This window comes from Sceloporus undulatus, chromosome 1, assembly GCF_019175285.1.
Source record: "Sceloporus undulatus isolate JIND9_A2432 ecotype Alabama chromosome 1, SceUnd_v1.1, whole genome shotgun sequence".
NCBI lineage: Eukaryota > Metazoa > Chordata > Lepidosauria > Squamata > Phrynosomatidae > Sceloporus > Sceloporus undulatus.
Genome location: NC_056522.1, coordinates 266,970,742 through 266,984,106, shown reverse-complemented (window position 1 = coordinate 266,984,106; position 13,365 = coordinate 266,970,742). Strand labels below are relative to the sequence as shown.

Below are 13,365 nucleotides of genomic sequence, written 5' to 3'. Positions count from 1 at the left end.
AGTATATGGAGTAAATTGTGCCATTTTCCACAAGACTCCTAGGCTCAAAGCAGTGGTCTGTCAGTTGCTGGATCTCTGGAGGGTTTCCAGCAAAGAAAGAAACGTGTCCTAGAAGACTGAATTTACAATACCACCTCACAACTTCTCTAATGGGCTAAGAACATATTCACAATTTGGTAATTTAGAGACAGCACCCATGACCACCTTCAAGCCATCTTCACTGTAGAATCAGGAGCCATAATTAATTCTGATTCTATGACATCAACAAATATCTCTTTAATTCCGTTATCATAACAAGAGTAACTGTAGATGAATAAAGATCACATGAGTTTATGCCATGACAAGCTACTAATGCTCTGATCACATTGCCTAGTGAACTGAGAAGGAAACTCAAAGTACTTAGCACTTGACTTCCAAAAATATCAGAATGATAACAGCATCAGAAGAACCCAACTTTAAGCCAAATTTACAAGGAACTCATGCTGCTGCTAACCAGTTCTTGTATCTCAGTATGTTTTCTTAGACTCCATTGTGAAAGCAATTGTCATGGAACTGGAAAGAATCAAGCAGACCTATGGACAATCCAGTTACATACTATCTTAATAGTTAAAGAGGACCAGTTGGAAAGTTTACCTGGCCAAAACAATCTTCCCTTCCTTTGTCAAGATTGTCAGGAATTATATTGATTACAGTAACAGTGACCACTGGTTGCACTATTTACCACCACTGATTCCAGCTAAAGTACATTTTTAGGAACAGGTTATACTATGTCCTATAAATAATATATGTTTAGAGTTGACCCTTATTAACTAAGTCTTAAATCAAATTAAGCTCATGCCCTTGCCTTATTATTCAGACCACAGTGTTGTGAAATACATTTCTATGGGCTGAGATCAGCGTGGGACAACAGTGACCAGATGGCCTGTTCTGAAAATGAGTCACTGCTGTGGTTCCGAACCCAGCCACTGGAAGGAGTGGCTCGTTGCTGCTCCTTTTTGGGCCAGCTTTTCCGGGCTGACATGTGCTTGGTGTTCTCTCCATGTGGCTTCTGGCCACTTTTGGAGAGTGCATCATCTGCAGTCCCTGCCCTCAAAGTGGCCTGAAGCCAATGCTTTTTGCCCATCTTTGGGCCTATATCCTAAAAAGTTGTTGATGTTAAACTTCCCTAGCATGCTCAACAAGTCCACACAGGTGAAACTCAAGTCATGGATCCAGATAAGAGAGATATTTCAGTTGCCATATGACATAACTCTCCTCTGGAAGTAGGTGTTATCACTTCAATAACTGTTGATGATGTAAAGAAACACTATCAATGTTGTGTTCTGCTTTCTCTAGTACTGAACTCGACTTTAGTGCCAAACCACAGGTCTTATCTCATTCTTGAATACATCTAATATATCCATCTAGAAAACCCCTCCTCTACACACAATCCAGTGTAATTAGAGCTGGTAGCTGGTGGAATGTAAAAAGACGGTCTATAGTTGTGTTATAATGTCTCAGAGCACTTATTTGCCACATTTATACTCCATCTGTAGTAGTGTTCATGATATTATCTCATTTTATCCTTGCAGTAAGTCAATGAACAAGGTCAGGCAAAGAGACAATGACTTGCCCAAGGCTACCTAGCAAACTTCAAACCTGAATTTCTCACATACAAACCCAGGCTGATAACCAATACATCATACTAGTTCTAATGGGAAGAGCTACGTGGACAAAATCAGCAAGGAAGGGCAGAGGGGAAGAGCGAAAGAGAGAGAAAGAAAGAGAAAGAGAGAAAGAAAGAAAGAAAGAAAGAAAGACATCAATCGATAGACAGATTGTGGTGAAAGTGAAGGAGAAATATCAGAGCTTATTTACATATGGCTTTGTTGTATAAATTGTCTCCACACAGCAGGATTGAGGAATGTTCCCTCCCAATACTATGAGCAGATGTTTTAAAGAATACAAGGGCTTTTGTGTGAAAATATTTATATAAGGAAGCCCCGTTCACACAGTCTGCCACACTTATATGGCTAAACATGCACCACTATACATAAACCTGACATACTGATGTTTGTGTGTGTATGTGTGTGTATGTATTTCTTTGGCGGTCGTGCATTTCTTTTTTCTACAACGGAATCAAACATCATTCCAAAATTTAAAAAGCAACAACAATTTCTGGCAGCAGGACTCCCCAACTACTAAATATTGTAGAGAAGAATGGCTAGTGAAGCATTCACGGTCAAGATTTTTTTTTTTTTTCTGGAAGGCCCTTGGCACATTGAAGATCCATAGCTTTTGAAAAATCCCTGCTGCTGTTGGCTGTAGCAATATGTCCAACCTCAGTGAGTGATGTGATGCTTAGCACTCTGTCAGGGCACTTGTTAGTTACTGTCCAAAAGCCTTAAGATGAATGGGCACACAAAAGCAGCGATTCATACCCTGAGTTACACCAAACAAAGCCAGTTACAGTATTTTCTGATTTACTTCCTATAGTAAGGGAGAAAAAGATAAAGCAAATTTTCATTTGCTGAAAAATGTTAGGATCAACACTTTTTTTCAATTAACAGAAGTTACATTAACCTTTTTTCAAGCATCAATCCCAAATCAACAGCAAGTCTCCTTCTTTCATCTACTGTAGAGGAGAAAGGTAAGACCTTTTAAAAGATCAAAACACTATACAACCTATTTACATCTAACATCAGGATTCTGAATTTTTAGGTTATATTTGTTGGAGTATTAGCATCAATGCTTATGTGTAGCTCTATGTTTCCTTGAGAAGGGGTAATGTCTTCCAGACAGGAACATCGATGCATAGCTCTATGGTCATTTGGTCAGTGTGACTGTTAGAAGTGGTCACTTCCTATACCCCTCCCTTTCTGGGGGTCAATAAACTTTACTGCTCTTTGTTCAGTCTCTTTCTCTCTCTGCTCTCACTAAGCATGGAAGCAGAAATCAGGTTGTGCTACTTAAGATGTTTTTTTTCTTCTTACTTCCACACATGAGAGTCAGCTCTATGGACACTTCTACCAAGTATAGTTTTCTCTACTGATTAGTTATTTTTGTAGAACCTCGATGCAGCAATAAAGTAAGTTTCTTTTTACCTACCAATGTATCCTGTTTCTTTACCAGAAGCTCAGATCCAGTAGATTTTTTACCAAATACCTGTGGAGTACACGCTTGTTGCTGTGTTGCTGCTGCTAAACTGATTTTAACCACAGATAACCAAAACAATAATTATTTTTCTAACAATATTTAACCCTGTTTTCATGATTCTCTTTTTTATAAGAGAAACTAGAAATTTAATATTTAAAAACAAAGCAGTCAATGTTACAAATACAATCTGCAGGGGAAAATGTCTTGTTCAGACAATGAAAAATAGTGTGAGCTTGATCCTACAAGTGTCAGAGAGCATTATCCTAGTAAGGAATGCTCAGTTAATTCTGCAGAACAATCTAAGTTTTTCCACTTCTGAATTCTTGATGGGGATTATATTTGATTAACACTACCCTTTTATGTAAAGAGATGTAATTAAGAACCAATTTACAAGACCATTCAACACACACGCTTGGGAGAAAAGGATATAACAAGTAATTTGCTCATGGGAAGCAAGTAGTATGAAAACTCAACTGGGGCTCTGAAGACAGTTAGATGCACCATAACAGAACTTAAAAGAGATAGCTGAACAACAGCTTGAATTACACGAGTGACCTGGAACTACTCACTGCAAGCAGGGCAAGTGAACCATTAAAAATTACATAAGGCCCATGCAGAGACAAAGGATATATCAAATGAAGTTTGACACCACTTTAAGTGCTGTTGCTCCATCCTATGGAATCCTGGGATTTTTAGTTTTATAAGGTATTTAGTCTTAATAATGACATTTATTTCTAATGCTGTTTTCACCAAAGGGCAAAATATCAGACATATATAATCAAGAATGAAACAATAAAACACAACACAGTAATATATTAAAGATAAAATTCTCACCACCCTGTCAGTCACTACTCATCTCAGCAACTTTAGGCACACTCAGTAGTTTAATCCAGTAAATCAAAGAGGAAGGTCTTCAGTCCTTTGTAAAAATGGGTAAGATCTTCCTTCAGCCAATGATACAAAGGAAGACTTATTCACAAAAGCAGAGCCAGATCCTGACAGGCTCACAGCCTTGACAGAACTGGACATGTTGGTGAAACTACCAATAATCCTGCTATATTATGCAGGTAGGTTAACCCCGTACATTATGTGACAGATCTAATCCAGTGTACCAATGATGTCCTGTTGGCATCTCATCTGCATATGCCCAGCTAAAGGCTTTTTTTTAAAGGAAGCTTTTTAAACCCAGCAGATCTTGCCATGGATGGCTGGAAGAGAAATGGCTAGAAACACAGCCACTCTGCCATCTAAGTACTTCCAGCACTTGTCCTTCTATATTTCCCATTCCTGTAACAGTCACTGCCAACAATATGGTGCAACTGAGAGAAATGGCATACTTTAAATTACTTTTAAAAATTACCTTTGGCTTCAGCTTCAAAGGTACAATCCTGGCTTTTTATCTCTAAAGCTTTAAGAAGAACCAAGCTTAAAGCTCTTAGGGTTATTTGATCAACATTTCTACAGATACCCACTTTGGGCTTAATCTGACCAAAATGGCTGGCCTTCTCTCTAACAGACAGCCTGTTCAGCCATCCAGAATTCACAAACTGCAGAAAAGCACCATCGAACACTGATGTATCTGTGCTAATATGAGAGTGCTGGTGGGAGGAAGGAGGTGTTTTTCTCTTTTTAAAGCAGAATGATACATTTTCTTAAATCATGAACAGCTGCAGTGGCAACACCCAAAACACAGTGAGCATTCAAAAACAACATCCTCTGGCAAGAAAGGCATCTGAATTCTAGAAGCGACAAATAGTTCAAGGAGGTCTAGGAAACTGCTCAACTTCTGTGACTTTTTCAGAAATTGGAATATCTCACAAGATATCGCATGAGAAAAGAAAGCCAAGATGCAGCAAGAGAAAAGTGCCTGTCTCCTTCCCTCTCTGCATGCTGTCAAAGCACTTCTGTTCTTTTCATGAGGGAGATTATCATAAAAGCATGCCTTTTGTTATGCTGAAAAACTCTGTTTAGCAAAAGGCACACTTTTATGACTGTCTGGAAGGAAGAAATGCTATGACAGCATGCGGAGAGGCATGGAGAAAACCGCTTCTCTCACATTGCGTCTTGGCTTCTTTCTTTTTTTTTGTCAACATCTGACACACAGGGATAAGGAGAAATATTACAATGACCAATGCGGAGAAACAGAAGAAAACAACCAAAAGGAAAGAATGAGAGACCTCTATAAAAAAAAATCCAAGAAATTAAAGCCAAATTCAAACTGAGGGCAGGGATGCTCTATGGAGAAAAAAAGAACATTATACAGGAAGAAGAAGAAATAAAAAGACACTGGAGGCAATACACAGAAGAGTTATACAAAAAAGACAAGGAAATGAATGATATTTGGAATGAGGAGCCATATGAAGACAAACCCGAAATTCTAAGAAGTGAAGTGGAATCTGCAATAAAGAAAATGGGGGAAAATAAATCACTGGGAACAGATGATATCCCAATTGAACTGCTACAGTGCCTACAGACAGATGCAACTTTAGCGTTAACTGAAATATGCCAATAAATATGGAAAACAAAGTGGTGGCCAACAGACTGAAAATGCTTGATATACATACCAATCCACAAAAATGAAGATACAAAAGACTGCAGCAACTATAGGGCAATAGCACTAATCTCATGTGCAAGCAAAATAATGATGAAAATTCTGCAACATAGACTCCAACCATACATGGAGAAATTCCAGAAGTGCAAGCAGGGTTCGGAAAGGGAAAGGGCACTAGGGACCACATTGGCTAATGGAGTACACCAAAGAATTCTTAAAAAAAAAAAAAAATCAGGGCAGTTAAAGTGGTATTTTATAGACTACAGCAAATAATTTGATTGTATAGATCATGAAAAGCTATGCAATGCACCCAAAGACATCTGATATCCTGATGAGGAATCTGTGCCAACAGGCCACAGTCAGAACAGAATTTGAGGAAACAGAGTGGTTCCCAATAGGCAAAACTACTTGTTTAATGTGTATGCTGAAAACATCATAAGAAAAGCAGAATTACAATCAGAAAAAGGAGGAATGAAGATAGGAGGAATCAACATTAACAACCTAAGATATGTGGACAACACCATAATGTTAGCAGAAGACATTCAGGAATTGGAACAGTTAATAAGGAAGGTCAAAGATGAAAGTGCAAAAGCAGCTCTGATGCTGAACATAAAGAAAACAAAAATAATGACCACAGAAGAAATACACAAGTTCAATCTAGACAATGAGGACATTGAAATAGTTAAAGAATTCTCATATCTAGAATCAAATACTGACCAGAATGGAGACTGCAGTCAAGAAATAAGAAGATTAGGAATGGAAAGGGCAGCTATGAAAGAATTGGACATGATACTAAACAGCAAAGACATACAACTGAGCACTAAAGTCAGAATCGTTCAGGCCACTTATTTCTAATTACCATGTACAGATACGAGAGCTGGACAGTGAAGGAAGCAGACAGAAAGAAAATCAACTCATTTGAAATGTGGTCCTGGAGAAGAGTACTTAGGATACCATGGCCAGCCAAGTCCAACAAATGGGTTCTTGAACAGATCAGACCAGGGTTCTCCTTGGAAGCAAAGATGATCAAGTTGAGACTATCGTACTTTGGCCACATAACGAGAAGGCACAGATCACTAGAAAAAACAATAATGCTAGGAAAGTTAGACGTTAGAAGAAAGAGAGGAAGACCACAAACCAGATGGACAAACTAAATCAGGGAGGCTGTGGGCAAGGGCTTGCAGGATATGGGCAAGGAAGTGGAGGACAGGAATTCTTGGAGATGTCTTATCCACAGGGTCGCTATGAGCTGGAACCAACTCGAGAGCAACTAACAACAACCACAACAACAACAAGGCTCAAACATTATTAATGTGGAAGAACACAGAAGATAGGAGAAAATGCAGCATTTTGACTTTGCCTGAGTGTGGAGGGAAGGGCAAGAGTCTGCCCCTTCCTCTCCTCTCCACTCTGTTGAGTGAATTGAGTGCAAACTGCTTTTTGCACTTTGAGCTTAGTTTACAGCAACTGAAATAATCTGAGGACAAAAGGAGAAAAGGGAAAAGAGAGAATAACCAGGTCATTTTTAAAAGCAGATGGAAAAGTGGGATGACACAGGATTAAATAGGACTGTCTGCCAAATCAGGCCGGTTGGAGGGTATGCAATACATTTGAGGCTACCTTTTAAAATTGTCTAGAAACTGCAACTGGCTCAGAGTCAACCAATTATTAACTGGCTTTGGAAGTGTTGATCATTTTATTTTAACATCTACACTTACTTTTAGTTTGTTTATGGGCCTAATTTAAACCACTATTTCAGACTTTTAAACCCCTTATAGGTTTGGGTAGACATTACCCATGAGGGTGCCACCTTCTCCTTATGCATGTCCAGTTCTTTAGCGTAGTGGTGGACTATGACTTTGGAGACCAGGGTTCAAATCCCCACTCAGCCTTGAAACCCACTGGATGACCTGGAGCAGGTCACACTCTCTCAGTCTCAGGAGAAGCAATGGCAAACCTCCTCTGAACAAATCATTCAAAGAAAACCCCATGATAGGTTCACCTTAGGTTTTCCATATGTCAGAAATGACTGAAGGACACACAACAACAATAGACACATTGGTCTAAAAAACACTGCAGAAATAATCCATTTTGAGACTGTTTTAACTGCCCTGGCTCTGTGCTAGGGAATTCTGAAAACTTTAGTTTTGTGAGACATTTAGCTTTCTCTGTCAGAGAGTTCTGGTGCCACAATAAACTCTAATTCCCAGGATTCCCTAGGACTGAGCCAGGACAGTTAAAATGGTCTCGAAATGAATTATTTCTGAAGTGTGTTTTGGACCATAGTTTCCAAGCTGAGGGAAGCAATAGTTTCACTATATTCTGTCCTGGTCAGGCCTCATCTGGAATACTGCATTCAGTTCTTGGCCACTCATTTTAAGGATATAGGCAAGTTGGAGCAAGTTCAGAAAAGGGCAACAAAGATTATAAGAGATATGAGGAGAATGAAAGTACTGAGCTTTTCAGCTCAGTGAAGACTGAGCAGTGCCATGACTGCTCTCTTTAAATATCTCAAGGACTGTCACAGAGAGGAGGAGACAGGCCTGTTCTGTATTGCCCCAGTAGGTAAGACCAGATTTAATCGTTTGGAGTTACAGGAGGGTAGATTTCTATTGAATATTAGAAAGAACTTCTTGACAATAAGATAACCTTGGCAATGGAACTAATTTTCTTGAGAGGTGGTGGGTTCTCCTTCGCTGGATTGCTTCAAAAAAGAGTCTGGACAGCTACCTTCAGGGATGATCTAGCTGGAGATCTTGCACTGAGGAGGGTTGGCTTTGATGATCCATGAGACCCCCTCCAACTCTGTTATTGATTTTCTTCCTCCCAGCTCTCCCAACACAATGACCCAAAATTGTTGAGAGAACATTATTTTAAAACGTATTCAGTGACTTAATTTGGAAAAAAAAATACACAACAATGTCCAGATGGAGTAGAACCATTTTAACCATCCACCGTAGCTCAGCAGGGATGAAACCAACTGTAACTCCCTTGGGAGAAAGTTCCACAATTGAGATGGTGCTGCAAGAAAAACTCAACCTAGCCTCTCCTAGTCCTGGAACAAGCCACAGGACTCCACTCAGAAAATTTCATTATTCATCTTTGAATTGCTCCTCCACTCTGTGTCCCAGTCTGGGAGAAAGACGGAATATAAATAAAGTGATGTTGATGATGAATGGTTATAATAATTTACAATAAAACATAAAAGAAAAATAGTGTTAAAAACACCAAAAGAAAAAGCAGATAAACTATAAACATTACAACAAACAAGGGGAGCCTTTAAAATACAGGAATAAAATGTCTTTAAGATACCCTACCCACCCACTCCCATTGCTCTTAGAGTTTCTTAGGTAAGACCCAACATCTTGAAAAGGGCTTCTTACCCTCACCCCCCAAAAAAGAGAAAAGAAAAGAAAAAGAGAAGAAGGAACTGATGTTGTTTCAGGACTGGTATGAATGTGCTTTAGTAAATGCACCTCAGGCAATATCCTGGGCACCACAGTTTGTATTACTTGTTTTTTTCAAAGTACTCTTCAACAACAGCCCCATATAGTTATTTTGTTAGCTATTTAAACATGTGCTGGAGAAAAAGTAAGTAACCCGTTTTTATTTCATTGATATGGTTTAGACTAATTTGGGTAAACGCTTTTAAAATTTCATGTGTGAAGAAAGCCTCTTTCTTGCATAGCACAGGCCCTCTAAGTTAGGTCCTAAAAAAATTCAATTTCCAAACCAACACATCCAGTGATTATATAGCAAAGCTGTCAGAAACAGTGCTTTCATTCTAGAATTGGCCTGCTTTCTTTGTGACCTTTGACAAGTCAATGATTTCTCCATGACTTACATTCCCATTGGTGACATGAGATATTTGGTAAAACTGTAACAGTTATCAAATCTGGATTGTACTACCTGGGAACAGGGGAAATCAGACTCAGCTAAATTGCAAGAACATCACGAGGATAATAAATTTCACCTGCCTTTATTTTTGCTACTCTCAAATGAAATGCCTGTCAGTATTTATTATTGCTATCCCATGTAACTGAATTAAATACCGAAAGCCAGGGATAATGACAAGATCTCTATCCAGATTGTGGTGGAAATTGATAGAATGCCATTATAAGTCTTCCCCCATTCTAATGAAATGCTACAGAGACACCATGTAAGAAGAGTAATTCTAACAAAAGCTTAACATACAGCCATGATTCCTAAATTATCTCTGCAGTCACAAACGTTTGCCTAAGAAGATGATTTCCAGGGAAACACCAGTGACTGATGACATACATTCGAAAGAGCCTGTAGTAATTCAGTCCATATATTGGTTAGGAAAACACAGCGGCAATTCATATCATGAGCAAGCCATGGGTACCCTGCCTCCAAAATAAAACAATACTGGGTTTACTTAAATACTGGGTACAACACCACATTTTTCTCCTGACCTCTGCCAGCATTTGGTATCACTTTTACGCTTCTTTGCACTAGGAGGCCCACATATTGCTGTCTAGCTCCAAACCAGGAAGGACAAGAGCGCTGCAGGGCTGACTGCTTTAATGCAGATACAATTATCACAGAGCAAGCCAAGCCTCAAACTGCTAGGCTGGAGAGAGGCTCCAGGAATCTGCAGTAAACAGGAATCACGGAGTGACATTTGCATAATGTTAAAAAGACACATCCATCTGCCGCAAAAACCTCAGGCCTCAAGAGAAGATCCCTGCTTCATCTGAAGTCCCCCCCCCTTCCCCAAAGAGGCTGTTCTCTAGGTTAGAAGCATTTGTGCTGGAGGAAAGGGTCTGAAATGACTTGAAAGGAGAGAGAAAGATGTTATCAGTTGGTTTGTGACCTTGCAGGTGCCAATTAAAGGTTTTTAGGATCTAAGCAGGGAGCTGATTAGCTCTTAGGATGCTTCACTGACTCTGTTAATGACCAAGACCAACACGAGGGCAACATGGCAGAAGTATAGCAAAACTTTCATTTTTGTTCTCACTCTTAGCCAGCTCTCTCCAGGAGGATCAGCTTCCCTTTGCTTTAAGCCTGTTTCACATGGGTAGATGTCAGTGAGAAGCACAGCATTTTCCCATTTCTGCACTCATACAACACAATCTGCAGAGTCCTTCAGATGATTAAACCAGGCAAATGCTTCGTCTGTGATTGTCTGTCTGATATAATAATAATAATAATAATAATAATAATAATAATAATAATAATTTCTATACCGCTTTTCCGCAGTGATCAAAGCGGTGTACATAGTAAAATTATTAAAACAACATAAAATTAAAACCACATTACATTAATTACAATATACAATTAAAATCCAATTCATAGGTGTATGTAAGTGAGAGGGAGAAAAGGGGATCGAACATAACTTCAGTGAACATGGGGGAATGCTTGGTTAAAGAGAAAGGTTTTAAGTCTCTTTTTAAACTGTTCAAGGGAGGCAATGAGACGGAGCTCCTTGGGAAGACTATTCCAATGCTTGGGGGCCGTTACTGAAAAGGCCCTCTGAGAAATAGCAACATATCATGAAGTAGGGACTTCGAGCAAGTTCTTCCCAGTTGTTCTGAGAGTGCAGGGTGGATTATATGGGGAGATGCGGTCCTTCAAGTAATTCGGGCCCAAGCCATGTAGGGCTTTATAGGTAATTACCAACACCTTGTATTGTGCTCGGAAGCGAATAGGCAGCCAGTGAAGATCTTTTAAGATTGGTGTTATGTGGTCAAACCTGGAACGACTGGTGACCAATCTGGCGACCATGTTTTGTACTAATTGAAGCTTCCGAGTTTGGTACAAGGGTTGCCCCATGTAGAGCGCATTACAGAAATCCAAACAAGAGGTTACCAGAGCATGAACCACCGTTTCAAGGTCCCTTTGGCCCAGGTAGGGTCGCAGCTGGCGTATCAACCGAAGATATAGACATTGCAGCTATTTGTGACTGTCTTAAATTAAGAAGGATGGGAACTGCATGAGTTAGCTTTGGTTGGAAACTGAACTAGAGTTAGCCTTACACATTTGAAGAGGTAGGGGTCCCCTGTAAAAGAGGGAAAATCACGAATACCTGTAGACGCCCCCCCCCCGGCCAAACCTATATTTATTTATCTATGGGTTAAGGAACTCAAGCTAAGAGCTACTTTTGTCCTGCCATAGTAGGACATGCCAGGCCTTGTAGTCCTAGATGTGTCTGAAGAGGAAAGCAGCTGCAGTAGGCTGAACAGCAATGGTCAAAGTTCCAAGGTTGGAAGGGGGAGAAGGGAGATTTGGTGTTATTTTATGCATGTATGACTTACTAAACATTTTACAGTTTTCTTTACATTTTCTAGTCTATGCACATAATCCACAATTAGGCTGCAAAACTAAATAAACAAAAACAAAACCCTAGACCCATCAATTTAATTATTGATGGCAAACTCATGAATAATAAAATATGCAAAAGGTAAACCCATGAAAGTTGAGGCTCAACTTAGTGTTATCTTATTTCTTCTCTCTTTACTATATGTATTTCCAATATCTTCCACACCTGTCCAGGTTTTTAGGAATAAACTATTGGTTTCTCCAATCCATACTTGCCCAGTTTCTTTCTCTGGTATCTAGATGTTTATTTCACATCTGCAATGAACAAGAAGTGTTCCCCTTTCAGTTCATGGCCAGCTTGTGTGACATGTGATATAACAACTAGACATTCAAGTTGCTACTAGGAAAGGCATTGCTTTTTTTGGCGGGGGGTGTACATACATTAGCCTGTGGGACTCCACAAACTTGCAATGGTTTCACATAGCCATTTGTCCTCCCTCCTATGAGCTTTTTGCCATATAGAGAGAATCTGCAAAAGGTTAAGACCCATATGGATTAAGTGATACATAAAATGAACATTGTTCCTTGAGACTGAAATGCGTACAAAGAGTGTGAAGTAAGGCATTTCCTCAATTCATTCTTTGGACTTGTTTGCTTGTTCTTCTTGTATCACTCTAACCTGAATCTAACTTTTCCTCTTCTCGCTCTCTCTCTTCTTCCACATGTTTGATTATGTACATATAATTTCCATGAAAATCTAATTTTATATGTTTTATGAAGAAGACTAAACATTCTCTGCTAGATCCTGTCTGTGGGTAAGTGGATATGGGACTGGTTGACATTAAGCTTCTGTTTTGCCATTTTGACTACTCTGCTTGAAAAATTCACTACTATCTCTCACATTTGTGATGCATATCAGTGATATTTTGAAACCAGAAAATTTCCAATACTGAATAGGATCTATTATTAGCAAAATAGAAGAACTCTTATCCTCAGAGAGGAAATTTTATCATATCAAATGCTGAAGTTTGAAGTTTGCATTTCTAACCCTGCTTACATGGCTGTCATGCCTGCTACATAATAGGATATTATGTTTAACAGTTTCCATTTGAGCTACAAATAAAATAACCAAGATGTCCCTCTATGGCATCCATCTACAGTTTATGTCTCTTTAAATAGTACCAGGGTAGCATGCAAACAACAGTGATGAAAGTTGACAACAAGTGGATTTATTAATTCAACATGCAAGATAATCTACTGTCCAATGGCACTTGGCAAATCAACCATTTGATGTATAGCCCCCTGACAACGCTCAGCAGAATTAACCTCTCCAGAGTAGGAACCCAGATCTGTTTCTAATAACTCCAACATCAATAGGACTGAGGAATATGTGCCAT

The 13,365-nt window shown here is 39.2% G+C and overlaps 1 protein-coding gene across 14 annotated transcripts in view; it reads right to left on the bottom strand.

The window, feature by feature from the left end:
- The window catches only part of BRSK2 (BR serine/threonine kinase 2), a 520,033-nt gene that overhangs the window by 146,652 nt on the left and 360,016 nt on the right, over nt 1–13,365 (bottom strand). The gene's annotated exons all lie outside the window — the stretch shown is intronic.